The following is a 15,944-nucleotide window of genomic DNA, read 5'->3' on the forward strand; positions in this document are numbered from 1 at the left end:
GGGATGGAGAGAGAGAGAGAGAGAGAGAGAGAGAGAGAGAGAGAGAGAGGGGAGAGGAAGGAAGGAAGGAAGAGAGAATGAGCTGCTGATACCCTCCAATTAGTCCCAACACTTGGTATTGAAGATACACAGTTGATAGAAATTGACAGAGACCACCTTGTGTACCACCTTGTGTACCACCGTGTGTACCACCTTGTGTACCACCATATGTACCACCGTGTGTACCACTTTGTGTACCATCATGTGTACCACCGTGTGTACCATCATGTGTACCACCATGTGTACCACCATGTGTACCACCATGTGTACCCTCATGTGTATCCTCATATGTACCATCACATGTACCATCATGGGTACCCTCATGTGTACCATCATGTGTACCACCACGTGTACCGCCATGTGTACCGCAAAGTGTACCGCCATGTGTACCATCATGTGCACCCTCACGTGCACCACCACGTGTACCAGTATGTGTACCATCATGTGTACCACCATGTGTACAACCATGTGTCCAACCATGTGTACCAGTATGTGTACAATCATGTGTATGAGTAATGCTTAATGACCTGTATATTTATGCATCTACTCTGTGGATAGTGGGGGCTGGTGAAGATAATGCATGCTGAGAAAAAAACATGTGACCACACTGTTCTTTGTAATATTGTGGCGGTCAAATATCCTCCCCTACACTAGAAAAAAATGTGCTATCTAGAACTTAAATGGTTCTTCGACTGTCCCCACAGGAGAACCCTTTGAATAACCACTTTTGGTTCCAGGTAGAACTTTTTTGGGTTCCATGTACAACCCGTTCCACAGAGGGTTCTACGTGTAAAACAAGAGGCTTCTACCTGGAACCAAAAATGGTTATCCTATGGGGACAGCTGAATAACCCTTTTGGAACCCCTTTTTCTAAGTGTGTATAGGAGGCATAGTGGCTAAAATCCCGTCTTCCGGACATCAAATCTATTTCCCAAAGGTGTTTTGACAGGAACTACAATCACAACACAACACAACCACACAACAATCCCACTGTACAGTACTAGCTATAACTATACCGTGTCAAAATTGTTGTGACCCGACATTAACCCTCATTCAACCAGACCCCCACAGTGGTACCCCCTGGGTCACAGTGAACTGGGGGTTAAGGACGCTAATGTGGCCTAGTGGTTGCAGTCACGGATGTAGCGCTCATTGGGCGTGCATGAGCACCGCCTCTCTATCTGCCCCGTGGCGGTGTGAGGCCGGATGGTTTGTTGTGCTACACACATGCAGAGCATCGACATGCAGATGGAAACTCTGCCCAGAGCCATACTTTTAGAGAGTTATGCTTTTAGAATTTTGAATATTGTTATAATTCTAGACATTCAGTTACAACGCATTGTTTAAATATTCCCTATGGTATATTTAGATTGTACATATTTTTTTGTTTTTAATATCTTGTTGATAGATTAACTGTAATATCTGGTGGTGACCCACGGAGTTGCAGGACTGATTATGTCACGTCTAGCTAATATGATTGGAATGATGCAGCAACACCAGATCAACACCGTCTTACTGGAGCTTTTACAGTCGCTGAAGCATCACCCAGGTGGGTGCTACATTTCAGTATTGGACGATCTAGTCTATCTACGGAGGAGGAGCTGTGACTATCGAAGACGACTAGGTTCCCGATGAAGAGCTCTGTGTCTGTCAGATGTCTCTACCTCCCTGCCTGGCTGTACCATCTATGTTCCCTCCTCTTAAGATACTTACTTTTCCGAACTGCCGTTCATCTTAAGCTATGGAAGACAATTTTATTTATGTATTTATTTAATGTAATATCTTATGTTGTTCTTCTCTATTATTTACGGTGGGAAATACACATGCGGAGATCATCCGTTCACCCACACCACGTCTCACAAAGACACAGCGGTTGAAACTAAAATCTCAAATTTGGACTCTAGACCAAGAACAAATTTCCACCGTCTCTTCTTATTATTGGTGTCCTTTACTAGTGGTTTCTTTACAGCAATTCGACCATGAAGGCCTGATTCTGAACAGTTGATGTTGAGATGTGTCTGTTACTTGAACTCCTATGGGGACAGCTGAAGCATTTATTTGGGCTGCAATTTCTATGGCTGGTAACTGTAATGAACTTATCCTCTGCAGCAGAGATAACTCTGGGTCTTCCATTCTTGTGGCGGTCTCATGAGAGCTAGTTTTATCATAGCGCTTGATGGTTTTTGCTACTGCACTAGAAGAAACTTTCAAAGTTCTTGAAATGTTCCATATTGACTGACCTTCATGTCCTAAAGTAATGATGGACTGTAGTTTTTCTTTGTGCTTATTTGAGATTCTTGACCTAATATGGACTTGGTCTTTTACCAAATAGGGCTGTCTTCTGTATACCAACCCTTACCTTGTCACAACACAACTGATTGGCTCAAATGCATTAAGAAGGAAAGAAATTCCACAAATTAACTTTTAAGAAGGCACACCTGTTAATTGAAATGCATTCCAGGTGACTACCTCATAAAGTTGGTTAAGAGAATGCCAAGAGTGTGCAAAGCTGTCATCAAGGCAAAGGGTGGCTATTTGAAGAATCTCAAATATAACATATTTTGAATTGTTTAACACTTTTTTGGTTACTACATGATTCCATATGTGTTACTTCATAGTTTTGATGTCTTCACTATTATTCTACAATGTAGAAAATAATCCAACTAAAGAAAAACCCATGAATGAGTAGGTGTTCTAAAACATTTGACCGATAGTGTACACTGAACAAATGTGACAGTCAGAGGCTTGTTCAGTCTGGCCCTCTCCTATTTTCACAGCACTGAAATGGAACCCCGCAGTCATCAAGTTCTAACAGGTTCACCAATCCAGTGAGGTGATGCTGGTGTTCAAGCCAATGACGAGAGAGGAAGCTAGCTAGCGTGACAACAACAGCAACCTGACCTGAGATGACGGACAGTTGCCCAAATGTAAGCACCAGAGGGTGACAAAGGGTTAAATGTTTGTGCCGCTTTAGATGCATCTTTGCAACTCAGAATATAATTGATTCACACATTATTGTCAGACTCTCTGAAAGGTTACTAGTCATTGGATGCTCATTTAAGTTATATAAAGCTTATATAGCTACTGTACATGGCTGTTGTGTGTGACCCTGGTGGGGACATTTTAAAATAGTCACTAAATATGTTTCACATTTCAATGAATAGATAGAATGATAACTTTTTGTAAAATAACCATGTGTGCTTCAAGGGTCATTATGTAAGATAATGTACAAAATTGTTATGCCTAGATTGCCTAGATTGTTATGCCTAGATCACTTAGTGGCGCGAAAAGTTACCAAACACAGAGCAATACCTTCGCCCTGGATGGGGTCTGAATCGTCCGAGCCACGTTATGTATCGCATCGATGGAAACCATGCAGGAGATAAAAGGAGCGGTAGAAAAGAGCGGCGAGGGAAGGATGACACTGAAGTTGACTGATTGATTTAGAAATGTATCTTCACGTCTCCGTGTAATTGATATGTGATTATGACACGCTGAGTGAGCCGTGCGGAAAATTAACTGCCTTTCGTGCCACAGTGCACCACTGCTCTACACTCCACTCCACCCCAAGAAAAAAAGTGAAACTGGCTCCGGCCACCAAGACTTACTCGCTCCCTGGCTGATGAGCTGTGAAGCGTTTGATTCTGGCGAGCAGGACATTTCCCACCAGTTCTCCCTCTCAAGAGGGGCCCGTCTCTCTGCAATCCCAGCGGTCATCTGAGCTGGCACCCCTAATGAGCTCTGTCTCTCACAAAGATTCCCTCGGAATCCCTTTCCCCTCCGCCTCAGAACTCCGGAATGTAATGTGACTGTCTGGCTGGCCAGAGCTATGCCCCACTCGGAGTCTTCCCAGCTTGGTGCTAAATCCAACTCTTTTTCAGTATTCTTTTGTTTGTATCTTTTTTTTTCCTTTTTTTTTTTAGATTAAAAGTACATTTACATTGTAATACTACTGACAGCTAACTTTCTAACTCCGCCCATAACTTTAGGACTTTAGAGCATTCACAGAAGGCGTGAATTATTGAGTCACTCTTAGTTTTACACTTAAGACATGACTTTGCCGTTATGCTGTTAAATCCAACTCTAACTGACTAATCAGCAGTGGAAAGAGGAGAGGCCAAGAGAGAGAGGGGAAGAACTAGAGAGAAAAAAAATCAACTAATTGCATTGATGAAAAAAAATCCTTGGCTTCTGTCCAGTTTGACCACAGGGTTATGTGCTTGTGACATGGGGTGGTGGTGGTGGTAGTCGTGGTGTGGACAGAGCTGGACACTGTGTCCACACGGTGTGTGATGGCCATCTGTGCTGCAATGACGGGGTTGAATATTCACGGATATGAGAGCGTTTTTTTTCTTTACGAAGTTTGTGCGTAGGTTCCTTGAGTATGAGCACACAGAACAATGTGTAAAGAGAGTTTACGGGTTTTGATGTGGGTATGAGTGTGAGTGTCTCTGCGAATAAGGATTTGTATGTTGATATGAATTTCAAAGTGTGTGTGTGTGTGTGTGTGTGTGTGTGTGTGTGTGTGTGTGTGTGTGTGTGTGTGTGTGTGTGTGTGTGTGTGTGTGTGTGTGTGAGAGAGAGAGAGAGAGAGATAGAGAGAAAAAATAAAGAGAGGGAGAGAGAGGGGGAGAGAACAGAGAGAGAGTGCAAGGGAGAGATTTGGATTTGTGTGTGTGTGTGTACACATTGTGAATGAGTCGTAGCTGGTGTGCAGTACACTGCTGGGCGATGGCCTAATTCAGCAGGGCTGAACTTCAAAGGGCCCTAGTGCTGCAAGGGCTTCAGCAGAGCTGCCACTGATATGGCTCTAAAACACAGAGACAGTGGGGGCGAGAGACTACACCATCAATAGACTAAATACTGATATCGCAGAGCAAGAGGCATTTTACACTTGATGAGAAAAGATGAGAGTGTGAGCAGGCAAGCAAGTGAAAGGGAGAGCATGAGAGGGAGAGCATGAGAGAGAGAGAGAGAGAGAGAGAGAGAGAGAGAGAGGGAGAGAATGGAGAACTCCACAGGGAGGATGTTAAAAAGACAGAGAAAGTGGTGGTAAGAGAGACATCTGTCACAGTCAGTCTGTTCTGCCATGTTGCAGCAATGGAGAGGACCCCCCCCCTCTCCAATAAACAGAAAATATGCTTCACTTAATTTAAACACATCCCTCTCTCTCTCTCCTCAGTCTACCCCACTCTCCATCTCTCTCTTCCTCTACCCCACTCTCCATCTCTCTTCCTCTACCCCACTCTCCATCTCTCTTCCTCTACCCCACTCTCCATCTCTCTCTTCCTCTACCCCACTCTCCATCTCTCTCTTCCTCTACCCCACTCTCCATCTCTCTCTTCCTCTACCCCACTCTCCATCTCTCTCTTCCTCTACCCCACTCTCCATCTCTCTTCCTCTACCCCACTCTCCATCTCTCTCTTCCTCTACCCCACTCTCCATCTCTCTTCCATCTCCATCTTCTCTCCTCTACCCCACTCTCCATCTCTCTCTTCCTCTACCCCACTCTCCATCTCTCTCTTCCTCTACCCCACTCTCCATCTCTCTCTTCCTCTACCCCACTTTCCATCTCTCTCTTCCTCTACCCCACTCTCCATCTCTCTCTTCCTCTACCCCACTCTCCATCTCTCTTCCTCAACCCCACTCTCCATCTCTCTCTTCCTCTACCCCACTCTCCATCTCTCTCTTCCTCTACCCCACTCTCCATCTCTCTCTTCCTCTACCCCACTCTCCATCTCTCTCTTCCTCTACCCCACTCTCCATCTCTCTCTTCCTCTACCCCACTCTCCATCTCTCTCTTCCTCTACCCCACTCTCCATCTCTCTTCCTCTACCCCACTCTCCATCTCTCTCTTCCTCTACCCCACTCTCCATCTCTCTCTTCCTCTACCCCACTCGCCATCTCTCCCTGTCTTTCTTTTCATCTACCCCCTCTATATCTCTCAATCTCTCTCTCTCACTCCCTGCCTCTCTTGTTCAGCTTCACAGATCTCTTTCCCCCTATAGCTCTCCCTCTAGTGCAGTTTGGTGCAGTAAGCTGATTAGCCCTGAAAAGCGTTCGCATGCCCTTACACTGCAAATTAAGACACCTAGCCGTGAACTCCTGTGCTGTGACAAAATGACCCTGCCTCTCCTCTCAACTACATCTGGGGCACTGAAATCACAGTGTCTCACACTTACATGTGTGAGCACACTCACATACATACTGTACACACTTTGTCTCTCTCTCACAGAGACACATTCTCTTTCTCTCAAGCACACACACACGCCTAGTTCTCTAATCTTACAACTAAAACTTAAGTAATGAAATCACTCTCTTTCTCACACAGACATATGTTACTATCATTAGACTCTCCCTTTCTGTATACTGAAATTACTCAATTTAAACTCACACAAATGTGGCTTGGGTTTGTCAGCTGAAGTAAGCCCTCCCTATTTAAACATGAGAAGATTCTAATTTCCAGAGCGCTAAGTACCCTGCCTGCCTGTACTTGTGATGGAGCGTGCATTGGGCCATCTGTTGTGCTCACGTGAAAAGCTTTAAAAGGATGTGTTTGGGAGATCAGCCATTCCTTTCTGCTGCTCATTCTCACTCTCTCACTCTATCCTCTTTTCACATCACACTGTCTCATCCCACTCTCTCTCTCTCTCTTTATCACTCTCACTACCACTCCCCACTTCCTTCTCTATTTATGTTGTTATTTTTGTCTTTTAATTTCTCTATTTTTATTTTTGATTTAAGGGGTGGATCATCTTTAATAATGCAGATAGATTGTTGCTTCCATCAATGTAATTGTATGCATCATTTCCAACCCCCCTTATATTTTTGTGGTAAATATATGTATCTATATCTATACATACACATACCCACACACACATATATATAAACATACATACATACATACATACATACATACATACATACATACATACATACATACATACATACATACATACATACATACATACATACATACATACATACATACATACATACATACATACATACATACTGTACATACCCACACAAATATACAGTTGAAGTCGGAAGTTTACATACACCTTAGCCAAATACATTTAAACTCAGTTTTTCACAATTCCTGACTCATAATCCTAGTAAATATTCCCTGTATTAGATCAGTTAGGATCACCACTTTAGTTTAAGAATGTGAAATGTCAGAATAATAGTGGAGAGTATAATTTATTTCAGCTTTTATTTCTTTCATCACATTCCCAGTGGAACAGAAGTTTACATACACTCACTTAGTATTTGGTAGCATTGCCTTTAAATTGTTTAACTTGGGTCAAATGTTTAGAGTAGACTTCCACAAGCTTCCCACAATAAGTTGGGTGAATTTTGGCCCATTCCTCCTGACAAAGCTGGTGTAACTGAGTCAGGTTTGTAGGCCTCCTTGCTCGCACACACTTTTTCAGTTCTGCCCACATATTTTCTATAGGATTGAGGCCAGGGCTTTGTGATGGCCACTCCAATACCTTGACTTTGTTGTCCTTTAGCCATTTTGCCATAACTTTGTAAGTATGCTTGGGGTCATTGTCCATTTTGGAAGACCCATTTGCGACCAAGCTTTAACTTCCTGACTGATGTCTTGAGATGTTGCTTCAATATATTCACATAATTTTCCATCCTCATGATGCCATCTACACTGCTCAAAAAAATAAAGGGAACACTTAAACAACACAATGTAACTCCAAGTCAATCACACTACTGTGAAATCAAACTGTCCACTTAGGAAGCAACACTGATTGACAATAAATTTCACATGCTGTTGTGCAAATGGAATAGACAACAGGTGGAAATTATAGGCAATTAGCAAGACACCACAAATTAAGGAGTGGTTCTGCAAGTGGTGACCACAGACCACTTCTCAGTTCCTATGCTTCCTGGCTGATGTTTTGGTCACTTTTGAATGCTGGCGGTGCTTTCACTCTAGTGGTAGCATGAGACGGAGTCTACAACCCACACAAGTGGCTCAGGTAGTGCAGCTCATCCAGGATGGCACATCAATGCGAGCTGTGGCAAGAAGGTTTGCTGTGTCTGTCAGCGTAGTATCCAGAGCATGGAGGCGCTACCAGGAGACAGGCCAGTACATCAGGAGACGTGGAGGAGGCCGTAGGAGGGCAACAACCCAGCAGCAGGACCGCTACCTCCGCCTTTGTGCAAGGAGGAGCAGGAGGAGCACTGCCAGAGCCCTGCAAAATGACCTCCAGCAGGCCACATGTGTCTGCTCAAACGGTCAGAAACAGACTCCATGAGGGTGGTATGAGGGCCCGACGTCCACAGGTGGGGGTTGTGCTTACAGCCTAACACCATGCAGGACGTTTGGCATTTGCCAGAGAACACCAAGATTGGCAAATTCGCCACTGGGGCCCTGTGCTCTTCACAGATGAAAGCAGGTTCACACTGAGCACATGTGACAGACATGACAGAGTCTGGAGACGCCGTGGAGAACGTTCTGCTGCCTGCAACATCCTCCAGCATGACCGGTTTGGCGGTGGGTCAGTCATGGTGTGGGGTGGCATTTCTTTGGGGGGCCGCACAGCCCTCCATGTGCTCGCCAGAGGTAGCCTGACTGCCATTAGGTACCGAGATGAGATCCTCAGACCCCTTGTGAGACCATATGCTGGTGTGGTTGGCCCTGTGTTCCTCCTAATGCAAGACAATGCTAGACCTCATGTGGCTGGAGTGTGTCAGCAGTTCCTGCAAGAGGAAGGCATTGATGCTATGGACTGGCCCGCCAGTTCCCCAGACCTGAATCCAATTGAGCAGATCTGGGACATCATGTCTTGCTCCATCCACCAACGCCACGTTGCACCACAGACTGTCCAGGAGTTGGCGGATGCTTTAGTCCAGGTCTGGGAGGAGATCCCTCAGGAGACCATCCGCCACCTCATCAGGAGCATGCCCAGGCATTGTAGGGAGGTCATACAGGCACGTGGAGGCCACACACACTACTGAGCCTCATTTTGACTTGTTTTAAGGACATTACATCAAAGTTGGATCAGCCTGTAGTGTGGTTTTCCACTTTAATTTTGAGTGTGACTACAAATCCAGACCTCCATGGGTTGATAAATTTGATTTCCATTGATAATTTGTGTGTGATTTTGTTGTCAGCACATTCAACTATGTAAAGAAAAAAGTATTTAATAAAAATATTGTATTCATTCAGATCTAGGATGTGTTATTTTAGTGTTCCCTTAATTTTTTTGAGCAGTGTATTTTGTGAAGTGCACCAGTCCCTCGTGCAGCAAAGCAACATGATGCTGCCACCCTCGTGATTCATGGTTGGGATGGTGTTCTTCGGCTTGCAAGCCTCCCCCTTTTCCCTCCAAACATAACGATGGTCATTATGGCAAAACAGATCTATTTTTGTTTCATCAGACCAGAGGACATTTCTCCAAAAAGTACAGTCTTCAAATCAAATCAAAGTTTATTTGTCACGTGCGCCGAATACAACAGGTGTAGACCTTACAGTGAAATGCTTACTTACAGACTCTAACCAATAGTGCAAAAAAGGGATTAGGTGAACAATAGCTAAGTAAAGAAATAAAACAACAGTAAAAAGACAGGCTATATACAGTAGTGAGGCTATAAAAGTAGCGAGGCTTCATACAGACACCGGTTAGCCAGGCTGATTGAGGTAGTATGTAGATGTAGATATGGTTAAAGTGACTATGCATATATGATGAACAGAGAGTAGCAGCAGTGTAAAAGAGGGGTGGGCGGATGGTGGGTGGGACACAATGCAGATAGCCCGGTTAGCCAATGTGCGGGAGCACTGGTTAGTCGGCCCAATTGAGGTAGTATGTACATGGATGTATAGTTAAAGTGACTATGCATATATTATAAACAGAGAGTAGCAGCAGCGTAAAAGTGGGGTTGGGGGGGACACTATGCAAATATTCCGGGTAGCCATTTGATTACCTTTTCAGGAGTCATATGGCTTGGGGGTTAAAAACTTTTAAGAAGCCTTTTTGTCCTAGACTTGGCGCTCCGGTACCGCTTGCCATGCGGTAGTAGAACAGTCTATGACTGGGGTGGCTGGGGTCTTTGACCATTTTTAGGGCCTTCCTCTGAAACCGCCTGGTCTAGAGATCCTGGATGGCAGACGGTTTAGCCCCAGTGATGTACGGGGCCGTACGCACTACCCTCTGTAGTGTCTTGCGGTCGGAGGCCGAGCAATTGCCATACCAGGCAGTGATGCAACCAGTCAGGATGCTCTCGATGTTGCAGCTGTAGAACCTTTTGAGGATCTCAGGACTCATGCCAAATCTTTTTAGTTTCCTGAGGGGGAATAGGCTTTGTTTCATCGTAGTCGGTGATCAGGCCTACCACTGTTGTGTCGTCTGCAAACTTAATGATGGTGTTGGAGTCGTGCCTGGCCATGCAGTCGTGAGTGAACAGAGAGTACAGGAGGGGACTGAGCACGCACACCTGGGGAACTCAGTGTTGAGGATCAGCCTGGCAGATGTGTTGCTACCTACCCTCACCACCTGGGGGCGGCCCGTCAGGAAGTCCAGGATGCAGGTTGCAGGTTGCAGAGGGAGGTGTTGCAGAGGGAGGTGTTTAGTCCCAGGATCCTTAGCTTAGTGATGAGCTTTGAGGGTACTATGGTGTTGAACGCCTAGCTGTTGTCAATGAATTCTCACATAAGTGTTCATTTTGTCCAGGTGGGAAAGGGCAGTGTGGAGTGCAATAGAGATTGTATCATCTTTGGATCTGTTTGGGCGGTATGCAAATTGGAGTGGGTCTAGGGTTTCTGGGATAATGGTGTTGATGTGAGCCATTACCAACCTTTCAAAGCACTTCATGGCTACGGACGTGAGTGCTACGGGTCTGTAGACATTTAGCCGGAAGAAATGGCAGCTATACTTTTTGTGGCTGTTTATTTACCACCACAGACAGATGCTGGCACTAAGATGGCACTCCGTCAACTGTATAAGGAAATAAGCAAACAGGAAACCACTCACCCAGGTGGGGCTCCTAGTGGCTGGAGAGTTTAATGCAGGAAAACTTAAATCAGTTCTACCAAATTTATATCAACATGTTAAATGTGCAACCAGAGGGAAAAAAATTCTAGATCACATGTACTCCACACACAGAGACGCGTACAAAGTTCTCCCTCGCCCTCCATTTGGTAAATCCGACCACAACTCTATCCTCCTGATTCCTGCTTACAAGCAAAAATTAAAGCAGTATCTTGGTCCATAAAAAAAGTGGTCAGATGAAGCAGATGCTAAACTACAGGACTGTTTTACTATCACAGACTGGAACAAGTTCCAGGATTCTTCCGATGACATTGAGGAATACACCACATCAGTCACTGGCTTTATCAATAAGTGCACCGAGGACGTCTTTCCCACAGTGACTGTACGTACATACCCCAACCAGAAGCCATGGATTACAGGCAATATTCGCACTGAGCTAAAGGATAGAGCTGCCGCTTTCAAGGTGTGGGACTCTAACCTGGAAGCTTACAAGAAATCCTGCTATGCCCTGCGACGAACCATCAAACAGGCATAGCGTCAATACAGGGCTAAGATTGAATCATACTACACCGGCTCCAACGCTCATCTTATGTGGCTGGGCTTGCAAACAGACTATAAAGGGAAGCAGACTACAAAGTGAAGCACAGCTGCGAGCTGCCCAGTGACACGAGCCTACCAGACGAGCTAAATCACTTCTATGCTCACTTCGATGCAAGCAACACTGAGGCATGCAAGAGAGCATCTTTGTCCCCATGTGCAGTTGCAAACACAGTTTGGCTTTTTTATGGTGGTTCTGGAGCAGTGGCTTCTTCCTTGCTGAGCAGCCTTTCAGGTTATGTCGATACAGGACTAGTTTTTACTGTGGATATAGATACTTTTGTACCTGTTTCCTCCAGCATCTTCACAAGGTTTTTTGCTGTTGTTCTGGGATTGATTTGCACTTTTCGCACCAAAGTACGTTCATCTCTAGGAAACAGAACATGTCTCCTTCCTGAGCAGTATGACAGCTGCGTGGTCCCATGGTGTTTATACTTGCGTACTATTGTTCGTACAGATGAACGTGGTACCTTCAGGCGTTTGAACATTGCTCCCAAGGATGAACCAGACTTGTGGAGGTCTACAATTTTTTCTGAGGTCTTGGCTGATTTCTTTTGATTTTCCCATGATGTCAAGCAAAGAGGAACTGAGTTTGAAGGTTGGCCTTGCAATACATCCACAGGTACACTTCATATTGACTCAAATTATGTCAATTAGCCTATCAGAAGCTTCTAAATCCATTACATCATTTTCTGGAATTTTCCAAGCTGTTTAAAGGCACAGTTAACTTAGTGTATGTAAACTTCTGACCCACTGGAATTGTGATACAATGAATTCTAAGTGAAATAATCTGTCTGTAAACAATTGTTGGAAAAATGACTTGTGTCATGCACAAAGTAGATGTCCTAACCGACTTGCCAAAACTATAGTTTGTCAACAAGAAATGTGTGGAGTGGTTGAAAAATGAGTTTTAATGACTACAACCTAACTTCTGACTTCAACTGTATATATACATATACACACTTATTTTATATATGCCTTCATTTATTATTCAATGGCAAGTAGCCTAGTGGTTAGAGCATTGGGCCAGTAACCAAAAGGTTGCAGGATCAAATCCCTAATGTAAAAATCTGTCATTTTGCCCCTGAACCAGGCAGTTAACACAGTGTTCCCTGGTATGCTGTCATTGTAAATAAGAATTTGTTCTTAAACTGACTTGCCTAAAATAAAGGTTAAAACAATGGGAGTAAACTAATAAACAATAACACTTAGTCTTCTACTTCCAGCGTATACACATTTTACAGACACAATCTATTTTACAATAGTTATATTTTGTTTGTTTTTAGTCCTGGCCTTCCTCTATTTTTGATATCCATCCAGTTTGATTTCTACTTGCAACTGTGCTATTTCACAAAAGTTGAACCTATATACATTTTACAGACCCTGTATGTTTTACATTGGTTATCTTGTTATTAGTCCCACCCTTCAGCTCCATTCAACCCCTCCCATCTATCTCTCAACATCATCCATTTTGGATTTCTATTTCTATTCCTTCTCTTTATCTTACTCTATATCTCTTCTTTCTCTCAGTTCCTTTCTGTCTCTCCACCTGAGAGGAAGACTGAATTGAAGGCTTAGCCAGGACAATGGGTTTGCTGCGGTCAGCACAGTCCAGCCCAGCTTAGTGATTTAAAAGGCCCCTCTACCTACCTTCTCTCATGTACACACAAACACACGCCTTGCTGAATTATGGTCTATTAAAGTCAATTCCCCCTCAGTGCACCATTGAGAGTCAAAAGTCATCAGTGTTGGGCTGTGCTGAGATATCTTTCTGTACTACAGTTAACAATGTACACAACACACAAGTTGTGTACATTGTTAGTTGCAAAGCTATTCTCATGTGTAGACCTACAAAGCAACCAATTCATTTTACACTGGTACATCTGATACATACATTCAGTTTATTATGTACAACACCCCATTCATGAAAATAGTTCGCTGGTCACGTGGTCATGGTTTGCTATAAAAAGCAGGCATACAGGCATTCAGTTACTGTTTGATTGAACGTTAGAATGGGCAAAATGAGTAACCTAAGTGACTCTGAGCGTGGTATGATCGTCGGTGCCAGGCGCACCAGTTCCAGAATCTCAGAAATGGCCATCCTCCTGGGCTTTTCACACACGACAGTGTCTAGGGTTTACAGAGAATGGTGCAACTACAAAAAACATGCAGTCAGCGGCAGTCCTGTGCCCGAAAACAGCTAGTTAATGAGAGATCGAAGGAGAATGGCAAGAATCGTCCAATCTAACAGGTGGGCCACAAGCAGTCAAATAACGGCACAGTACAACAGTGGTGTTCAGAGTGACATCTCGGAACGCACAACTTGTCGGTCCTTGTTACGGATCGGCTATTGCAGCAGACGACCACACGGGTTGCATTCCTATTAACTAAAAACATGAAGAAGTGTCTCCGGTGGGCACGTGATCACCCAAAAAAAACATTGCCTGGTCCAACAAATCCCAGTTCCTGTTGTGTCATGCTGATGGCAGAGTCAGGTTTAGCATGTGTCCTTGTCCCCATCCTGCCTGGTGTCAACTGTACAGGCTGGTGGCAGTGGTGTAATGGTTTGGGGAATGTTTTCCTGACACAAGTTAGGTCCCTTGATACCAATTGAGCAACGTATCCATGCCTCAACGAATTCAGACTGTTCTGGAGGCAAAGGGGGGTCCGACCCGGTACTATATGTACCTAATAGGGTAGACCTAATAAACTGGCCACCGAGTGTAATCAATAACTTCCTAAGATTCTGTCACTGTTTGTGAGTAAGATAATGCGCTTGTCTGAATACATGATGTGGTTGAGTGTTTCCCACTGGGCACAGATGTCAGTTTGTCAACTAATGTGAATTCAACATGAAATCAGCAAAACATTTCTCTATGACATTGAATTTAGGTTAAATGTTGGGTGAAAAAATACTAAATTCCATTATTTTGATGACTTTTTGCAAATCCAATCAGTTTTCCAAGTGGATTCAACATCATCACATAGATATGTGTTGTTGAAATGACGTGGAAACATAGTTGATTCAACCAGACTTTCCAGTGAATCTCTCCCAGATAGAATTTCCTTTGTATCAAGTGAGTCTGCTGCCCTCTCTCTCTCTCTCTCTCTCTCTCTTTCTCTCTCTATCTATCTATATATCCCTTGTGATGCATAATTCACCCTGAAAGTAACAACACACCAAACCTCTGGGTGCTCCCTTTTAAGTTCAAAAGACTTAATAATTTAAAATAAGTAATTGAATTGCACAATCATTTCAAGCTTCACTTACAGACAGTTTATACAGCGAAGAACTTGAAACCCCAGTTACGCAACAGCCTCTTATTAGGTTCCCTTCTTTTGGCTGGATAGATATTTTATTGAAATTTTAGAAACACCTTTTCATTTTGGGATTAATTAGTAAGAGATGCCAAAGAGGGCCTAGTATTGTTATTTTAATGTTTTAGCCTTTCAACGTATTTTTTGACAATTATTCCAACAGGAACAGGGACTTAATTTAGGGAATGCAAGAAGTAGCCCAGGCTATACATTACAATATTACAGATCCTTTAGAGTCTATTGACGCACCTGTGCTTCAATCCCCATCAAAATCTGTCAATTTAATTTTGAGATATCATTTTTTTTGTATGGGTTGCGTCTCAACCCATCACATCCACCTATGTCGACTGTCCACATCTGCAGTGGAAGGTGGCCGAGCTACAGTGGTGTTTGTCAGACCATGAGATGATGAGACATCCCAAAAATCGGTCTTCTCACAAAAACATCTATAGGGTCCGAACGGTTTGGCCTAAAAACTATTATTCCACTTTATGGAAAGGGGAGACTCTCAAAAATACAATGAAAAAACATGAAAAATATGTGTACTCTTCATAAAACACAGTTTTCCACCACGATGCTAGAGTGGCTTATGCTACTTCCTGATGTTCAGCCAATCAAGTAGAAGCAGTATGTTGTTTACCGCCGGTTGAACACCATGTGCAATATCAGGAAGTAGCATTAGCCATTCTAAAGTTAGTATGATGGTGGCAAACAGTTATTTTCTTTTAGTACTCATATTTTTCCAGATAGTTAAGGAGGAAACCGACGCCCTTGCAGCCTGAATGGAGGATGTTTTATGTACGAGCCGGGCGCCGGGGGACATGAGTGTATAGCCAGCTGCATACATTCCAGTTGGACGCAGATGACAAACGACGTAAAAGGAATAATAGCGCCATCTGCCGGCCGTTTAGTCTACACAGGATGTATGTCGCAAGGCCAAGGCAGGTAGTTAACTGCAGGGTATTAATCAATTATTGATGA

General features: G+C 43.8%; 1 protein-coding gene across 2 annotated transcripts in view; it reads right to left on the reverse strand.

Annotated features, from left to right (window-relative positions):
- LOC112259217 (protein shisa-8-like) overlaps nucleotides 1–15,944 on the reverse strand; it is a 72,770-nt gene that overhangs the window by 10,339 nt on the left and 46,487 nt on the right. The window lies entirely within an intron of this gene.

This window comes from Oncorhynchus tshawytscha, linkage group LG09 (genome assembly GCF_018296145.1).
Source record: "Oncorhynchus tshawytscha isolate Ot180627B linkage group LG09, Otsh_v2.0, whole genome shotgun sequence".
Taxonomy (NCBI): Eukaryota; Metazoa; Chordata; class Actinopteri; order Salmoniformes; family Salmonidae; genus Oncorhynchus; species Oncorhynchus tshawytscha.